We start from the raw sequence: 17,446 nt of genomic DNA, 5'->3' as shown, positions 1-17,446 counted from the left end.
AAAAAGACAGAGAAAGATTTGCTTTTACAGTGCCTACTTATAATAATTCTCAACCGGTTAAAAGATTTCAATGGAGGGTCCTCCCACAGGGAATGTTGAATAGCCCAACTCTGTGCCAATACTTTGTACAACAGCCATTGGAAGTGATACGTAAAAAATTTCCTAAATCTATAATTTATCATTATATGGACGATATTTTACTAGCTAACTCAAATACAGATACTTTAGAAATAATATTTGAAGAAGTAAAGAAAATTTTGCCTTGCTGGGGATTACAAATTGCTCCTGAAAAGATACAAAGAGGAGATTCTATTAATTATTTAGGATATAAAATAGAGCTACAAAAAATTAGACCCCAAAAGGTGCAAATTCGGAGAGATAGACTACAGACTCTTAATGACTTTCAAAGATTATTTGGAGATATTTCTCATTTACGAACTATTGTTGGGGTAAAAAATGATGAACTGACTAATTTGTTTAAAACTTTAGAAGGTGACAAGGACTTAAATAGTCCAAGAAAATTATCACCTGAAGCTGAGAAAGAATTAGCCTTGGTAGAAAAGAAAGTGCATGAAGGACACGTGGATCGTATTGATCCAAAGCTGGATTGCATTTTGGTTATTTTACCTTCTAGGCGTTCTCCTACTGGAATATTAATGCAGAGGGAAGATATTATATTGGAATGGATATTTTTACCAAATAAACCAAATAAAAAATTAAAAACTTATGTGGAAAAAATCTCTGACTTGATTTACAAAGGAAAATTGAGACTTCGTCAATTAGCAGGCATAGACCCAGCAGAAATTGTCGTACCATTAACTAAGGAGGACATTGAAAAATTATGGATAGAAAGTGAACCATGGCAAAGAGCTTGCAGTAATTTTTTGGGAGAAATTAACAGCAAATATCCCAAAAGCAATAGAATTGATCTTATAAAGAGAGCTGATTGGATTTTGCCTCGAATTGTACGGCAAAAACCCATATCTGGAGTTCGTACATTTTATACAGATGCCAACAAAGAAGGAAAGGCAGGATACAAATCAGAAAATTTAAGTAAAGTGGTTGAAAGTCCATATAATTCAGTTCAAAAATCAGAATTGTATGCTATTCTGTTGGTATTAATAGATTTTTCAGAACCCCTCAACATAGTAACTGACTCTCAGTATGCTGAAAGAGTGGTGTTACATATTGAGACTGCAGAATTTATCCCTGATACTTCAGAATTAACTTCATTATTTATTCAATTACAAGATACAATCAGGAAAAGGAATCATCCTTTATATATAACTCACATTCGATCCCATACTGGTCTGCCAGGCCCTCTAGCACAAGGCAATGATGAGATTGATAAATTATTGATAGGAAATGTGCTGGAGGCCTCAGAATTTCATAAAAAACATCACGTTAATAGTAAAGGTTTAAAAAAGGATTTTTCCATAACCTGGCAACAAGCCAAAGAAATAGTAAAGAAATGTCCTACTTGTTCCTTCTATAATCAGACGCCATTACCAGCAGGATGTAACCCAAAGGGTACTCAGAGAAATGAAATCTGGCAGATGGACGTGTTTCACTTTGCAGAATTTGGAAAACTGAAATATGTACACCACACTATCGATACTTATTCAGGATTTCAATGGGCAACTGCTTTGAGTTCTGAAAAAGCTGATTCTGTAATCACTCATTTGCTAGAAGTTATGGCCATCATGGGTATACCTGCACAAATCAAAACTGATAATGCTCCATCATATGTCTCTGTTAAAATGAAACAGTTTTTTGCTTATTACAATATAAAACATATTACAGGCATACCACATAATCCTACAGGTCAAGCAGTTATAGAAAGATCAAACAGAACTCTAAAGGATATGCTAAATAAACAGAAATGGGTAACAAAAACCCCCAGAAATAGACTGCATAATGCTCTTCTAACTTTGAATTTTCTGAATGCCAATGAGAAAGGAACAACAGCTGCAGAGAGACATTGGATAATAGAAAAAACTACAGAATTAAATCAGCCTATATACTTTAAGGATGTGCTGACCTCAGAATGGAAACCAGGGTATGTATTACATTGGGGACGAGGTTTTGCTTTTGTTTCTACAGGAGAAGATAAGCTGTGGGTACCATCAAAATTGATAAAGGTTCGATTTGAACAAGAGAGACCTCTTAATTAGAGGAGGTGATAGTTCATCAACCAGCATGAACATCCAATTTAAACTAACTGGTATCAATAACACATGCCTTTTCATTTAATCAAATAATAACTTGTCAAAAGGAAACATCCCCAAAATTAGTCTTGGGGAAAGGTTTTTTGTTTTTGTCTTTTAGGAGAATGAAGGTTAAGGAATCTGAAGATTTGGGTCTGGGATAATTTTCAGCATTTAGGGGGGCTGGTTACAAGTTATTGTCAAGGGTTAAGAAAAAGGCTAAGCAAAGGAGATTAGATTTAAGGTTCTTGTTAAAAAAAAAGAGAGAGAGAAAGAAAGAAAGAAAAGAAAAAGACAATCACTAATACTTTACATTGGATTGAATTGTTTTATATTGTATACAAATTTGAAACTGATATTGTTAGAAAATGCTATATGTATATTTCTAATTGTATTTATACCATTCATTTAACAATGTAATACAAATTTCTGATCCTTGAATGTTATTATTACCAACTACTAGGATATAAAGAAATGAAAGTTAGTAGTTAGATATTTCAATAGAACTTGTAGTCATATTAGATATGTTTTAAAAATTGAGCAGAGATGTTTTAGACAGGTCATCTTCAAACCCTTCAGAGATCTACAGAATATGGCATTTAAAATGTTTTAATAACTTAGAAAATTTTTCTTTTTGAGACATGTCAGCTCCTGGCAGTACTAATCTATTTCAGAGAAAATATGGGCATTGAAGAAACTGCATATGGAGTCAACTTTCCTTGTGGCAAAAGTTAGCCACTGGACAACAAAGTATCCTCGAATCAACAGGACAAAATGGACAGACAGAACACGAACAATGGACTACTGATTCTTACCAAAACAAGTGTGGTTATGGCTTTATCAAAAGGCATCTTCTGAGGCCAGGACAATATGGCCCCATCCCTGAAGTGGCCTTCGCATCCGGAAAAGGTACGGTGCCCTTTTCTTCGAAGGCAGCTTAACAGGCAGAGGGCCGATGGATTCTGTTGTACAATGGAACAGCAGCTGAAAGCTCATGCCTCTCAAAAGTAGACTGGCATTTAATAGAGGGATGTGGAGAAGAAGAGGATGCTGAGATGAAGCCATATATACACAGCCAAGAAGAATGGACAGCTGAATTAAAAAACTGTCAACAATTTCCAGAAATTAAAATCCTGAATCATGACAGGACACTAGTGGAATTCAGGTGTTTCTGGTACATGGACTGCTCTCACCCAATGTGAGATTGAACTGTTGACCTTGTGTACAACCTACTTCACAAATGAGTCTGTCAGATACACTAAGCCTATAGGCTGAAGATGATGCCCCAACACTGTGGAGAAACCTCAGGTGACTGCCCAGGCAGCTGGCTGTTTCTGTCAACTTACAAATTTTTTGGAAGTTGCTTGTATGCACTTCCTGTTTTTTATTTTTGTTAGCTAATATTATTTCCTTCTTGGGTCTCTGAGGGAGTTGAAGATTAGTTAGTTATGGTTGAAGATTAGTTACTTATAGTTGAAAAATTAATTAGGATAGAAAGTGCATTAGATACATCTTGGAATTACCAAAATAGGATAGATAATGGAATTATTTTCTCTGACTTGTCAAATACCTGTTTAGGTATTTATTATTTGTATATATTGTATATAGTTATTGTACTTTTGTGTATAGTTTTTCTTTTGTTAGTCATAACCTTTTGCTTTTTTTTTATTAAAATAGAAAAGGGGAAATGTGGTGGTAATCTAATTATACTGAAATATGATTTTGATTGTATGTTAATAAATAAAGTTGTCCGGGGGTCAGAGCTATTAGAGCCATAGCAAGAGTGTGGCGGTGGTGGCACACGCCTTTAATCCCAGAAAGCCAGCCTTTAATCCCAGGGAGTGGTGGTAGAAAGCAAAAAGATATATAAGGCGTGAGGACCAGAAACTAGAAGGATTTGGCTGGTTAAGCTTTCAGGCTTTGGAGCAACACAGTTCAGCTGAGAGCTATTGGGATGAGGACACAGAAGCTTCCAGTCTGAGGAAACAAGACCAGCTGAGGAACTGGTGAGGTGAGATAGCTGTGGCTTGTTCTGTCTCTTTAAATAGACTAACAGACAGGAAAAGGAGCCCTCATTCGGGAAGCTGGGACACCGCAGGCGGAAGGGTGAGATTTTGGCTCTGAGCTCTGACCTCTCGGCTTTCTCTTTTGCATTATTTCTGTGTTTCTTATTTAATAAAACAGTTGGTTACATCTATACCAGAGGGTCAAAGGGTCACAGCCACAGGGAGTGGAGAATCCATGGACAACAGGAACAACCCAGGCAGGCTTTGCTGTCACTATGTCTCCTCGGGCACGTGACACGGCCATACCCCTTTATGGGAGTTGGGGCCCTATGCATTTCTAAAGTTGTGGGATGACTGAAGTCTGGAGCCTGGGCTCCCTTTCTCCTCTTAACGCCCCTTCTCTTTGCAGCTTATTCGAGTTCCTTCTTGGGTTGGAATTTCCTCAAAACTTGGGCTGGAGAATTCTTTCTGTCAGCCTTGGCCCTCTAGCTGGCTTTTCCTGGGTCCCCTGGCTAAGTTAGGGGAGTCTGAGACAGTACTTCTGTGTGTCCTCCTGGGTGTGCCAAGTGTCTCCCCATAATTGTGCTTTGTCCCGCTCCAAGGACACAGCATGGACAAGACCTACCACCAACAGTGAGTGGATCCAAGATGGTGCCAGGGGCTGGTAAGAACACCAGCACACATCTGTGGCAGTGGCACCCAGCCCTGGCCACTCTCCTTGCCCCAGCCTTCCAGGAAGGTCAGGACTGCCTTGATCTTGATCACAGAACACAAGAGTCTCCGAACACTGACTTGGTGTTGCTGGGTTCTAAGGATCCTTGTCATCACGGAGGAGACAGGATGTGACAAATGCAGCCCTTCTGAGTAATCCCAAGTCAGGAATAAATAAACACAGACAGCCCACCTGCCACGCCATGCCACGTGCACAGAGGCGGGAGGGACTGAACTTGTACACAATTTATAAACCACCCAGGGAATATTTTTAAATTGGGATATTTCTGCCCTTGAGTCACTCTGGGGACTTTGCTCATCAGCATGCCTGATGCCTGAGAATATGGCAACTTTCCAAAAAAGACTCATGTACCGGGTTATAAAGGCCACATACTCTGTGCATTTCCCCAGAAACTGAACTGGTGCCACCAAACCCCAGGAGGCTGCTCAGTTGTATGGGTTCAGGGCTCTGGGAAGCCCATTCTTTGCCATATTGGGGCATGGGATTTCTCTCCAGCTCCAAAGGGGGATTGCATACACCCTGAAATATGAAGACTGTAGCCTGGGTACTTGATCCATACTCCAAAATTACAGGTGTTATTCTTATCTGTATGGACTTACTTGGTGCGTATTTATATCTCAGTCCCTAGGAAACTATCAGGCTCAGTGCAGACATGACATTTGAGGGGTGGAGGGGTAGCCTTTTAGGATATATGGGATTAGCTGTTTGTAGCATGCGCCATGATTGTACAATGTATTTTTTTTTAAGTACCAAAGATGCTGCTTGGCAGCATCTTTATGGGACAGCTGTAGTGTTAAAGTTTGACCAAAGTTAGTGAAACACAATCCATACTTCAAAAAGACTATGAAGAAGGCTGGGGAGATGGCTCAGCGGTTAAGGGCGTGTACTGCTTTTCCAGAGGACCCGAGTTCTGTTCCCAGCATCCCCATTAGATAGCTAACAACCACCTGTAACTCCAGCTTCGAGAGTTCTGATACCTCCACGAGTACCCACTCACATGTGGCGTTCACTCACACAGACACATTCACACATAAATAGAAATAAATCTTTAAAGAAAACTATAGTATAAACAGACAGGCGGGCATGTTATGTTAGGGCACAGAGAAAATTGCTTCAAAGGAACTGGTATGAAGTTTTGTTAACACCAGAATAGAGTAGCCATGTGTACAGGGAGTGTCATTGGGGCATCTGGCTTCCCAGGAGAGCTAATGAGTCAGAGCGGATGCCGTGGGGAGCAGGAAGGAAATTAGACACAAAGGGATTCCTAGAAATAGGGTGATTTTGTTCAAATGTTCTCGAGTGATCTGCCTCCTCAAACTGTTGTCTATTTTCCGTTACTATAATAACATATCTGAGGCTGAATAATTTACAAAGAAAAGAGGTTTATTTAGTCATGGTCTTGAAAGCTGAAATTCCAAACAGTGTGGTACAGCCTCTGGCCTAGGCCCTTTTGGCAACATCACATTACAATGGATGATTCATAGAAGGACCACGTAGCAGATCAGTTCACAAGACAGGAAACCGGAAAGCAGTTCAGGGGTAGGACTTGGGGGCAGTGAAATGACCCAGTGAGTAAAAACACTTGCTAACAAGCCTGGCAACCTGAGTTTGGCCCCAGGACCCACATGGTTTGGGGAGAGAACTGACTCCCCCATGATGTCCTCTGACCCCCACACATGCACCGTGGCACACCTGCACCCTTCTCAAAACACACACACACACACACACACACACACACACACGTACGCACGCACGCACGTGTGCACACACACACACTCTCGAAGTAAACAAACAAATAAATATAATTTAAGAAAAAAGATTGGGATTGCTTCCATATGGCAGCTCATTCTCTTGAAAGCTAACTCAGGACCCCCACAGAGCTCCCTTGAATCCCTTCTGAGATCTTCTTTAAAAAGATGTATTTATTTTTAGTTTATGTGTATGGGTAATTTGCCTGCGTGTATGTCTGTGAACTACATGCTCACAGAAGCCAGAAGATGATGTCGGATCCCCTAAGACAGATGGTTGTGAGCTACCATGTGGGTGCTAGAAACTGAACCCAGGTCCTAGGGAAGAGCAGCCAGTGCTCTTAACCACAGAGCTATCTCTCCAGCCACCCACCCCCCCCTTTTGAGATCCTGACCCCAAGTGATCTAAGGACCTCCCACAGTGAGGACTAAGTCCCCGACATGCAAACCATAGTGAGGGGAAATGAAAGATAAGGCAAGGGAGGCTAGAAAAGGCTGGGTTAAGGAACCCACATGCAGTCAAGGAGCAGTATGTGGTATTTCGTTAGCCATCTCTAACAGCTGTCCCCCAGGTCAAGTAAGCATCGTGTGCTTGTCCTGAAGATGTCGTCTGGCTCCTTCCTTCCCCTTTCAAACTCTTTTACATAGCATTCTCATGTCTCGTGTGTGTGTGTGTGTGTGTGTGTGTGTGTGTGTGTGTGTAAGCCACGGTAGAACTGTTAATGGGGCATATGAATAACTAAAGCAGTCCTCAGCCAACAGACTAGCAGTTCGAGCTTTCAGAAACCAAAACCTCCTACTGCTGCCTCCTTGGGTGGCCTCATGACAGTTAGGAAAAGTGTCCCTTCTCTCAGGTTCTCTATTCCCATGTGTCAAAAGACTATCGCAACACACGGCTTCTGTTAGAAAGACACTCTGCTCCTACGTGCTGGAAACTCTTCACAACAATACAGACACAGAATGCCTGAAACACATCTACAACCCCCTTATCTGGGGCAAGCTGTGCATCGTGCAGCCCACGCAACTGCACACAACGATGCAAGGCTCTTGGGCTCTCTTTAAAACGAGGCTGCTGTCCTGTGAGGCAACCCAGGCCTCAGGAAGCCGAAGCAGGAGGATCACAAGGTCAAAGCAGCCACGGCCACATAGAGGAACCCCCGTCTCAAAACCTGCTTGAGCAGAACTGCTAGGCTGAGGTCTAGGGTGTGAGAGCCCGGCCAGCTGGTCCTGAAAAAAGAAAACAAAACAAAAAAGCATGGGCGGCGAGATCGCTCCGCGGGTTGGGTCACTTGATCCCAAGCCTGAAGACCTGAACTCAGTCCCCAGGAACCCACATGATGGAACCCAACGAGAGAACCAACTCCTGCAAGTGGTCCCCTGACCTCACGTGAAGTAGAATAAAAGTGCACTCATATACACACATCATACACACACACACACACACACACACACACACACACACACACACACACAAACTAATTAATTTATTAAATATAATATAATAATAAATATAAATATAAATTAAATATAAAAATAAAACCAAAGACAAACGGCAACCAGACTAGAAGCTGCCCTTTCTCCCCTGACCTCAGCAGGTGCTGAGGCTGGCGTCTCAAGACTTCCACTTCCCGCCACTTTCACCTCATATCACCCCTACCCAGGATGTCTATTGCTAGGAGGCAACCTGGTCACCTTTGGTCTCTGCTGTGATGTCACCTTCTTTTTGAGGACCCCTTAGCCACCTTGCTTAAAACTGCAAAGCCCAACATTGCCCTTCCGACTTCCCCGTTTACACACCTTTGGACACACTTCATAGCTTATTGTGTTTATCGTCCGTGTCTCCCCACCAGATCGTAGGCTCAGGTGGGTAAGAGTTGAATAGTCTCTGTTTACAGCTGGATCTCCAGCCCTGAGAACAGTGGCTAGCACATGCTAGGCCCTCAAATATTGGCCCAATGAATTAATCATCTTCCTCTTGACCGCCACCACCCCTGTTCTCTCAGCTCTGTTGCTTTTGGAAGCTCTTTGTCTTCTGAATCATACTTCGATTTGCCCAAGACCTTGAACCACCCTGTTCCTCCATCAGCACCATTCCCCTGGCGTAAGACCTGGGAACTGATTGTAACGGCTCTGGAGGCAGACGGTGCATTAACTTCAAGCCCATTATCAGTACCTTTGGGTGAGCTGGTTGATAAGATTTCCATAGGATTTGGTGCGTCCCTATCACAATTCTTCACTTTACGGGGGGAGGGGAGTGAAGTCCAAAAAAACGCTAAGGAACACACCAAGGTCTCACAAGCAGAAGCGCTGGCCTCAGGATTCAAACGCCGAGTCATCTAAGCTCAAAGCCTGCTGCCAACTAGTGTGGCTGTTCTCAACAGGTGTTGCCAACTGAATAGTGGCTGTGATCGCTTCGCAGCAGAAATCACAGCCAACCTTCACCGGGCGGGTTTCTCTGTGTGTGTTACATACAGTTCCGGTGAGAAATCATTTTCACTGGCGCAGATGGCTTCCCACCTGGGGAGTTACGTGCAAGGAAACCAAAACAGGAGCTGTCACCGCTCAACTTGAACTTGAGGAAGAGATTGTGCAGGAAAAAAAACACAAAACTGCAGCTCTTCAGGTGCTCCTTGGGGCTGTTTTCCTCTGGTCAATGATGTGACCATGCAGAGACGCCCTGTGAGTTGTGCTTTCCCAATGCTTAGCCATGGGTTCATTAAAACAAGGCAGGTGGGGTCTGAGCAGAGGGCTCTGGCTCTAGAGAAATGGTCCCGAGTAGGGCACCATGACCAGGCTATGGCCAGGGACAGTACCAAGTGCATGAGCCCAACCCACTGATCCATTTAACCACAGTAGAGCACTCAGCACGCCCTGGCTTTAATGAGAACATCTACACGCTGGAAGATGTCTTGGTAAGAACCAAGTTCTACTAAAGGAAACTCTAGCATCAGCACCGGCATAGGTATAGGCCGTTGACACCCAGCTCCAACACTGACGAGGTAAGAAAATGGTAAAAGGGTTTATTTCCTCCTCCTGGAAGAGAACTGTGATTGGTCCAGTGGTACAGCAAATAGTGAAGGTCACTACACACAGGTGTGAGCAGCTCACAGGGAGCGCCCAACCCCTCTGTCTTAGTCAGGGGTTTCCATTGCTGTGAGCAAACACCTTGACCTTACCCTCAATCTGTTGATCTTTTCTGGGTTTCACACAATCTCTGTCTAGGCATTACCCAGACCAAAGGTCACTTTGCTGTGTCACAGCGTCCTGGCTAGTTTAATGAAAATCTCAACACCTTCACTTACAGTTTGTCCCAACAGCTCCTGGAGAATAGAGATGTGTCGCGATTAATACAGGTTTGGTCCCTTCTGATATACACAGCAAGGCATCATCAGTAGCCCCAGTCATCTTGATGTCTTTCCCTCGGCTGCCTGCTCTCTGCCCCCATGCCTTACATGAATCTACCTGAAACATGGCAAGTAGAGGCTGTAAGAATGGTCTTTGAGGGGGGAAGCGAGGGTAAGGGGAACAGGTTGGTAGAGTTGAAAAATGAGACCCCTTATTGGAACATAACCATTTCCCTTTGACTGTAGTCACATGGAGCTTTGCCTCTTTAACCATTTCATGCCCAATCTTGTGCAGTCCGTGTGGACCATGCCCTGAGCTCCAGAGATCCCAAGATGAGTAAAGCTCACACTTCAGCTGCAAAGTACAGAGAAAACAATGGGTGAAGGCCCTGAGGACCAAAGGAGACAATCCATCATCCATGGGATGACTGATGGATAAATAAAATGCTGATTGGCCAGTAGCCAGGCAGGGAAGTATAGGAGGAACAAAGAGGGAAGAGAATTCTGGGAAGTGGAAGGCTGAGGCAGAGAGATGCTGCCAGCCGCTTCGATGAGGAGCAGGATGCAAAGTACCGGTAAGCCACGAGCCACGTGGCAAGATATAGATGACTAGAAATGGGTTAATTTGAGATATAGGAACTAGATAGCAAGAAGCCTGAGCCATTAGGCCAAACAGTTTAAATAACATAAGCGTCTGTGTGTTTATTTTCTAAGCAGGCTGCGGAACTGCCGGGGCTTGGAGGGAGGAGAGAAACTCTCCAGCTACACAGGGCAGTTAAGCTAGAGGCAGAAAAGGAGAAAGTGAGACGGAAGGGTTTTGAAACAGCTAGAGATCTGCCTAAGCTAGCAAGTCTGTGCTGAGTTTTATGGCCATGGTGGCTGTTGGATTGGTCCTGACTTCGTGATCCTCCCGCCTCACCTTTAGGTTCTGTTTTAATCTGTGTTATCTAACTTCTTTAAGCTCATCTAATTCCCAGCACTCAGAAACACCGCTCTTCCTGGGTCCATCCTCCCAATGCCTCTCACATCTGCCTTCAGTGGGTCTTAGCTGCCCAGGAATGCAGCTAAGTCAGGAATGCAGATGTGGAGAAAGTAGCGGAGTTTCTCACTGTGGGAATGTTCCCATGACATGGAAAGCCAGCCGGGCAAGCATCAGGACAATGCGGTTACCAGCACACACTTGGAAATTTGACAAAAATGACTGGGAAGCGCTGAGTAGCAGTGGTGTCCATGCATGACCAGCCTCCACCCTGAGCCCATGTCATAACACGAAGCAGGCATGACTTCTGGGAAATAGCAGAGTCGCTTCTCAGTCACGTTTTTTTCTCTTGGAGAAAGCGAGCGGATGCAGGAGATTGGTTTCCATGTTGAAGGCTGATGCTCTCCCTTCTCTCAGAGTGTCAGTGAGACTCTCTAGACAGCGGCTGGGACAAGAGGTTTACGCGAAGCGTCTATGAGAGGGGGTGAGAGTGGACATTTGCCATCACTTTGTCCTCAGTTCTGTCTGTGACATGTCCTGGAAATGGAAGCAGTGCTTTCGGGTTCTGGTCTGTCTCTACCGACCTGTGTGATAAGTTTCTTAACATCCCCCACCCACCCACCCAGTTTCCTCACCTACAAGGTAGCAACAGTAGTATCTGTTATTTCCCTAGCAATTATTGTCTGGGTAGTTGGTTCACATACTTTTATTGAGTGCTTACTGGGAGCTATGCAGCTAGAGACAGTGTACTTGGTGGGGCAAAAGAATGAACTGAGTCAGAATACCTGAGTCCAGGATTGCCCGCTATCAGATAAGTGGTTTAGGCAGTTATTCAGTGCCCCCCATGCCCTGGTGTTCTCACCCATGATGTAAGATAGTGCTAACATTCTCCATTCTGGCACTGAGATTAGAATTCTCTTTCATGGTACATACTTCTGATACCACCTAGAATACAGCACTACATAAATACTGGCTATTTTTCTAGGTACTGAACTGACTGCAACTTGTACTTTGGGGGATAAGTCGTAAATCAGTAAATTATTTAACAATGTGTTATGAGGTGTAAGTGCTGCCGAGGGGAATGGAGTGCCGGGGTAGAGCATAATTGTTGACAGAGCGGTCAGTGCAGACGTCGTTGAGGAAGTAATGTCAAAGCAAAGAGGAAGGAGGCAAGGGGGGAATCAGGTTCTATCTGGAGGAAGTATTGGAGCAGAGAGGCCGGGCAGTACAAGAGCCCTGACCTGGGCTTGGGTCTGGCGCACTCAGGGAGTGGCAGTGAAGAGTGTGTGTGGAGCCTAGTAATGGAAGACGGGAAAGGAAGATGAGTCAGGACCGGCCATTGTAAGGACTGCAGACTTCGTGCTCTGGGAAGTAGAGAGCCACTGCAGGTCTCCAGGTAGTGGAAAGTCACATGACTTAAACATCTTAAAGGATCAGTTTCTCTATGGCAACAGACTGAGGAAGGCAAGGGTAGAAGCAGAGGAATAGCTAGGAACCTATTACAACAATCCAGACAAGCGCGGGCGGTAAGGAGGCAGCCGTGAGAAAGACACGGAATGCTGAGGCGTGGTCAGCCGTTAGCAGTGTCTCCTAACGGCGGGGCCAAGAGACTTCACCCAGGGTGGGATGTAGGATGTAAGGGAAAGGGGAGGTACAGTGGCCGTTAGTTAAAAATGGGAAATGAGAGTCTAGGACTGTTACTGGATGTGGATATGTCAAGTAAGTAGATGGATATGCAGTTCAGGAGAGAGGTTAGGATTCCATGAGAGTGAAGAAGAAATAAGGATAAATAGAAAAGAGGATCAGTGATGGACCCTAGTTCAACACTGGTACTGGGACCCGGAGGCAGAGGAGGGCCTCCCGATGAGTCTGAAAAGGGGAAACCCAAGTGTGGCATCCTGGGAGATGGGCACAGTCATGTGCGACCCTCGTGGTCATCTTCAGTATGATGCCAGCAGAGAACTAACCAGGGCCGTGGCAGTGTGGCAACCCTGTGGATTAGCTGAGCACTTAGCCATGGAGCGCCTGTTCCTGTCTCATCAGTAGGCTTCCCTGGTCACGGACCCACGTTTACATCCACAGTTCTGTCCGTGACCCAAGCTGATAAGACGCCTGGACTTAAACCCTTGCTGCTGGATCCAGCAGGCACTGCACAGAGGAGACATCGAGTTGGTATCCCTGAGAAAGATAGGAGACCAAACCCAAAGAACCAGAAGAGGAATCTGAGTGAGTCTGGCTTATAAACCAGAGACGCAATGTCAGATCGAGAGCAAAATGGACATACACTAGAGTGGTCCTGAGTGATCTCTGCTGCTTTGGGTCTATGAGCCCAAGAAGACAGAGTTCTCATAAGCAGGGCAGTCATAAAGAGCCAGGGTGGAGAGGATAGAGAGTCAAGGAGGACTTGACTCAGTCCTCCCTCTTTAAAGACAGAAACAAAACTAAATTAGAGTCTCCCTGTATGCCTCACTAGGCACAGTCTCTATGTCACTGGCTAAAATATCTGCCCGAAAACACCAGCTAACTCCAAGATATACCAGACCACAGATCTCCTCTTTCCCAACACGGAGTACTAAAGTCGTAAGACTGCTAGCCCGGGGACATGTCATTAGTCCCTGACATGTTGGAGCTGGACGTTTTTCCCTGCCCCGGAACCTGCCTCTCCCCGCTCATCTCCCATTGTGTTACCCACCCTGGCAGCTGTTTTTCTGGCTTCTCCCTAAGGCTCGCTCTCCTTTGGTTAAAGCTGCCCCTTCCTTGTAGGGTGGTCCCTGGCATCAGTGACACAGCATGCATGTGTGAGGTGCCCAGCACAAGGCCTGGACGGCAAGAGAGTCAGGACAAGTTTGGAGGGGCTGCCAGTGACTGTCCCGTTGGGATGCAGACTGACTGCTGGAGATGTGCTCCTGGGTAAAGGAAGGCCACAGAAAATGGTAAATGAGCTGTGAGGTCAAGGCGGGAGCACACAGGAAGTCCTGAGGTGACAGGGGCTGGGGGTGGGGGGGTAGACAGATTTCCAAAACAAACCACCCAAGTGGCATGGCCCAGGGCTGCCCCAAGTGGAGTGGTGCCGTGGGTAGGCACCAAGCCATGGATGGCTTCCTCTCTCCCTGACTGTGGTGGTGAATCCACAGTCAACTTAACTGGGTTTGGGATTACCCAGGACACACACCCATGGGCTTGCCAGTGAAGGTGTTTCCAGAGAGATTGAAGTGAGGGGGAAATATCTACTCCGGAAGTGGAACAAAGGAGAGCCCGGAGAACCCTTCCTGGGGTGGTGTGGTGTGGAAAGGGATGAAGGACGCTTGGGTGGGGGAGGGACGGGCAGGAACAGAGTAAAGTAATGCGCCTGCCTTGGGAGACTCAGCAGGGAGCTGAGTGCTACAGGGCCCGTGTTGGGGCTGTCAGGGACTGGATCGTCTTGGTTTACTGCTCTCCTAACTAGACACCCAGCAAAGAAAGTGTCCTTGGCATAGTGGGTGAGGGGTCAGACGGGCGACATTCCAGCTTTATCATTCTGTGAAAGGGGCTTGATTTCTCCTGTGGCCCCTGCTTCACCGTGTACAAAACTGGATGGAGAATTCCCATAGCCCCGAGACGTGATAAACATTTGAAAGTACTAAAATAGAATCTGACCCCACTGGTCAGATTTTTTTTTTTTTTTTTTTTTTTTTTTTGCAACAACCAATAACTCCCAAATCTGCGTGGCTTAAAAGCACAAATATTTAGGGCTGGTGATGAAGCCAAGTTGGTCAAGTGTTTGCCTCGCATGTACAAAGTCCTGGGTCCAGGCCTCAATTCACCACTGAACCAGGCATGATACAGTATACTTACAGTCCCAGCACTGGGGAGGTAACGGCAGGAGAGTCAGAAGTTCAAGATCATCCTCATTAAGTATGATCTTTTTATTAAGAATTTTTATTCATTTTACATACCAACCACAGATCCCCCTCTCTTCCCTCCTCCCACGCCCCCATTCCCTCTTCCGACAAGGTAAGGCCTCCCATGGGGAGTCAGCAGAGCCTGGTACATTCAGTGAGGCAGGTCCAAGGCCCTCCCCCTGCATCAAGGCTGTGCAAAGTGTCCCACCATAGGTAATGGGTTCAAAAATGCCAGCTCATGCACTAGGAATGAATCCTGATCTTACTGCCAAGGGCACCCTTAAACAGATCAAGCTACACAACTATCTCACTAATGCAGAGGACCTAGTCCAGTCCTGTGGAGGCTCCACAGCTGTTGGTCTAAAGTTCATGAGTTTCCACTAGCTTGCTTTGGTTGTCTCTGTAGATTTCCCCATCATGATCTTGATGCCCTTTGCTCATAGAATCCCTCTTCTCTCTCTTTGACTGGACTCCTGGAGCTCAGCCTGGCACTTGGCTGTGAATTTGCTTCCATCAGTTACCAGATGAAGGCTCTATGAGAGACTTAAGGCCAGCCTAGGCTACATGAGAACTTGCCTCAAAAAAAAAAAAATTATCTCTGGGATCTATACATTGGATTTGGGTCTGTAGGTGTTTCTGGGGTCTGTGCATTGGATTTGGGTCTGTAGGTATCTCTGGGGTCTGTGCATTGGATTTGGGTCTGTAGGTATCTCTGGGGTCTGTGTGTTGGATTTAGGTCTGTAGGACTCCCTTGGTCACGTCACTGTGTGTCTTATTCAGTGTCCCTTGATGAAGCAAGCTGCCCTAACTGAGGAAAATAAGCTCCAAAGGAGACAGAACTAATCCATGCCATGCCATCAGCTGTGACCTGCCTGCCAAGGCTCCACTTGCCGCAGAAAGTCCCAAAGTCCATCCCCACTAGGGCTGTCCACGGACCTCCAGAGAAACAGTACATAGGAAAGCATGCATAATCATCAGCTAGTCAGTCAGCTGCCACGTGTGACCTCCTCCTGGCCAAATGGGCTCACAGGTACCCACCCCAGAGACGCGTGTCATACCCAAGGACACAAAGCAAATGCATCACTCTGTCAAAACCCCACCCCAAAACCTGTTCCATCACTCCAAACTCCCGGGGAATGAGTGAGAAAATGATTGAATTTTTTTAGGGGTTCATCTCTTACTTTCCTGCCTCTCATTTCTCACCAGCCAATCTGCCTTCCTTAAGCAGCTCTGGACCATGAAGCAGGCTACCATCTGTGGGCTTTTATACTACTGTTCTGTCTGCTTGAATGTGTCCTCACACACCTTCAGGACCTAATACATCGGTCTTCTGATATCTGCGCAAATGTTACCTTGTCAGGGAGGCCTTCCCTGACCAGCCTATACAGAAATCAAGCTGCTGCCTGAAACACAATCCATTGCCCGAGTCACTGTCCTTCATAGCATATTTTATTTTTCTGCTTGCCTTTTGTTAATGTGTGTGTGTGGGTGTGTGTTACAATATATTTTAGCATAGCATGTATTTTATATTTGTTTATATTTTTTCTTATTTATTATCTATCTTCCCATCTAAAATAGAATCTCCTGAGAGCAGGGACTTGTTCACCCTAAATCCAAGCCCCCACAATGTGAGTGTGGAGGCGCTCATTAAAGATTTGTTGAATGGACTTCATCTATCATGTGGTTTTCACACACCAATTAATGAATGGGACAATTTAAAGTGAGAAGATTAAAGTAACTCACCCAAGGGCAGGCAGCTCAGGGTTGCGCATGGGCGGGACAGCAGGGCCGGCCCTCTCTCTGGGCTGTAGATGGGACACAGAAGCTGACAGTGCAGCTTCTCTGGATCGACGAAATGGGGTGGAGAAGATGCCCCATGGCCAGAGCGGCCCAAAGCCTCATGGACAGGCTACTCTGCTTCTGAGGATGCTGGGCACAGAAGATCCTCCCCCTACCTCTGGGAGTAAGGAGGCTGGGGTGGGGTGGAGAGGAGAGCTGGTCTGCTCCCTTGGGTGGGAAGGAGCAAGCCAATGCAGGCACATCAGCAGCTCCTGTTGACTTTAACTCTTCCTCCTCACCTCTTCTGCCTCCCTGATAGGACGGCTCTACCAGTGCACCTCCTCAGGCTTCCCCAATCCTCGGCCCCTTACGGCCTTTCCTCCACTCAGCCCAAGAGGGCTGTCTACAGGCCAAGGCCTTGCAGAGGCTTCCTTCACCCTTGCTGACAGGGCTGGCTTGTCGACCAAGGGAGCTCCAGGAAATGCCCCAGTAGGCCTGACTGTCGGAGGCCGACACCTGTACCTTAACAGTCCCCATCAACAGCAGCTTCTCCCTGCAGTTGTACACATCATCCGTAGCCCCCCTTGGCTGGGACCCTTCTCTGGGGAGTAGTAACCAAGAGAGAATTACAGATGCAGGGATCACCACTCCGGATGCACACAGCAGCTGTCTCGTGATGCTGCCCTGGGCATTTGCAATGCTCGCTGTCGTGGTCACGTGGTGTCCAGCCTCACTGGACAGGCTCAGGCCCCTCCTCAGAAACCTCTAG

General features: G+C 45.9%; 1 protein-coding gene across 1 annotated transcript in view; it reads right to left on the bottom strand.

Annotated features, from left to right (window-relative positions):
* The window catches only part of Gja5 (gap junction protein alpha 5), a 68,139-nt gene extending 50,922 nt beyond the window's left edge, over positions 1-17,217 (bottom strand). The window contains exon 1 of the mRNA XM_076574623.1: positions 16,642-17,217. The gene's annotated coding sequence lies outside the window, so the exon portion shown is untranslated. The remainder of the gene's footprint in view (positions 1-16,641) is intronic.
* Between the last annotated feature and the right edge of the window lie 229 nt (positions 17,218-17,446).

This window comes from Peromyscus maniculatus, chromosome 6 (assembly GCF_049852395.1).
Source record: "Peromyscus maniculatus bairdii isolate BWxNUB_F1_BW_parent chromosome 6, HU_Pman_BW_mat_3.1, whole genome shotgun sequence".
NCBI lineage: Eukaryota > Metazoa > Chordata > Mammalia > Rodentia > Cricetidae > Peromyscus > Peromyscus maniculatus.
The sequence above is the reverse complement of the archived record's forward strand: the minus strand, read 5'-3'. Positions and strand labels throughout refer to the sequence as shown.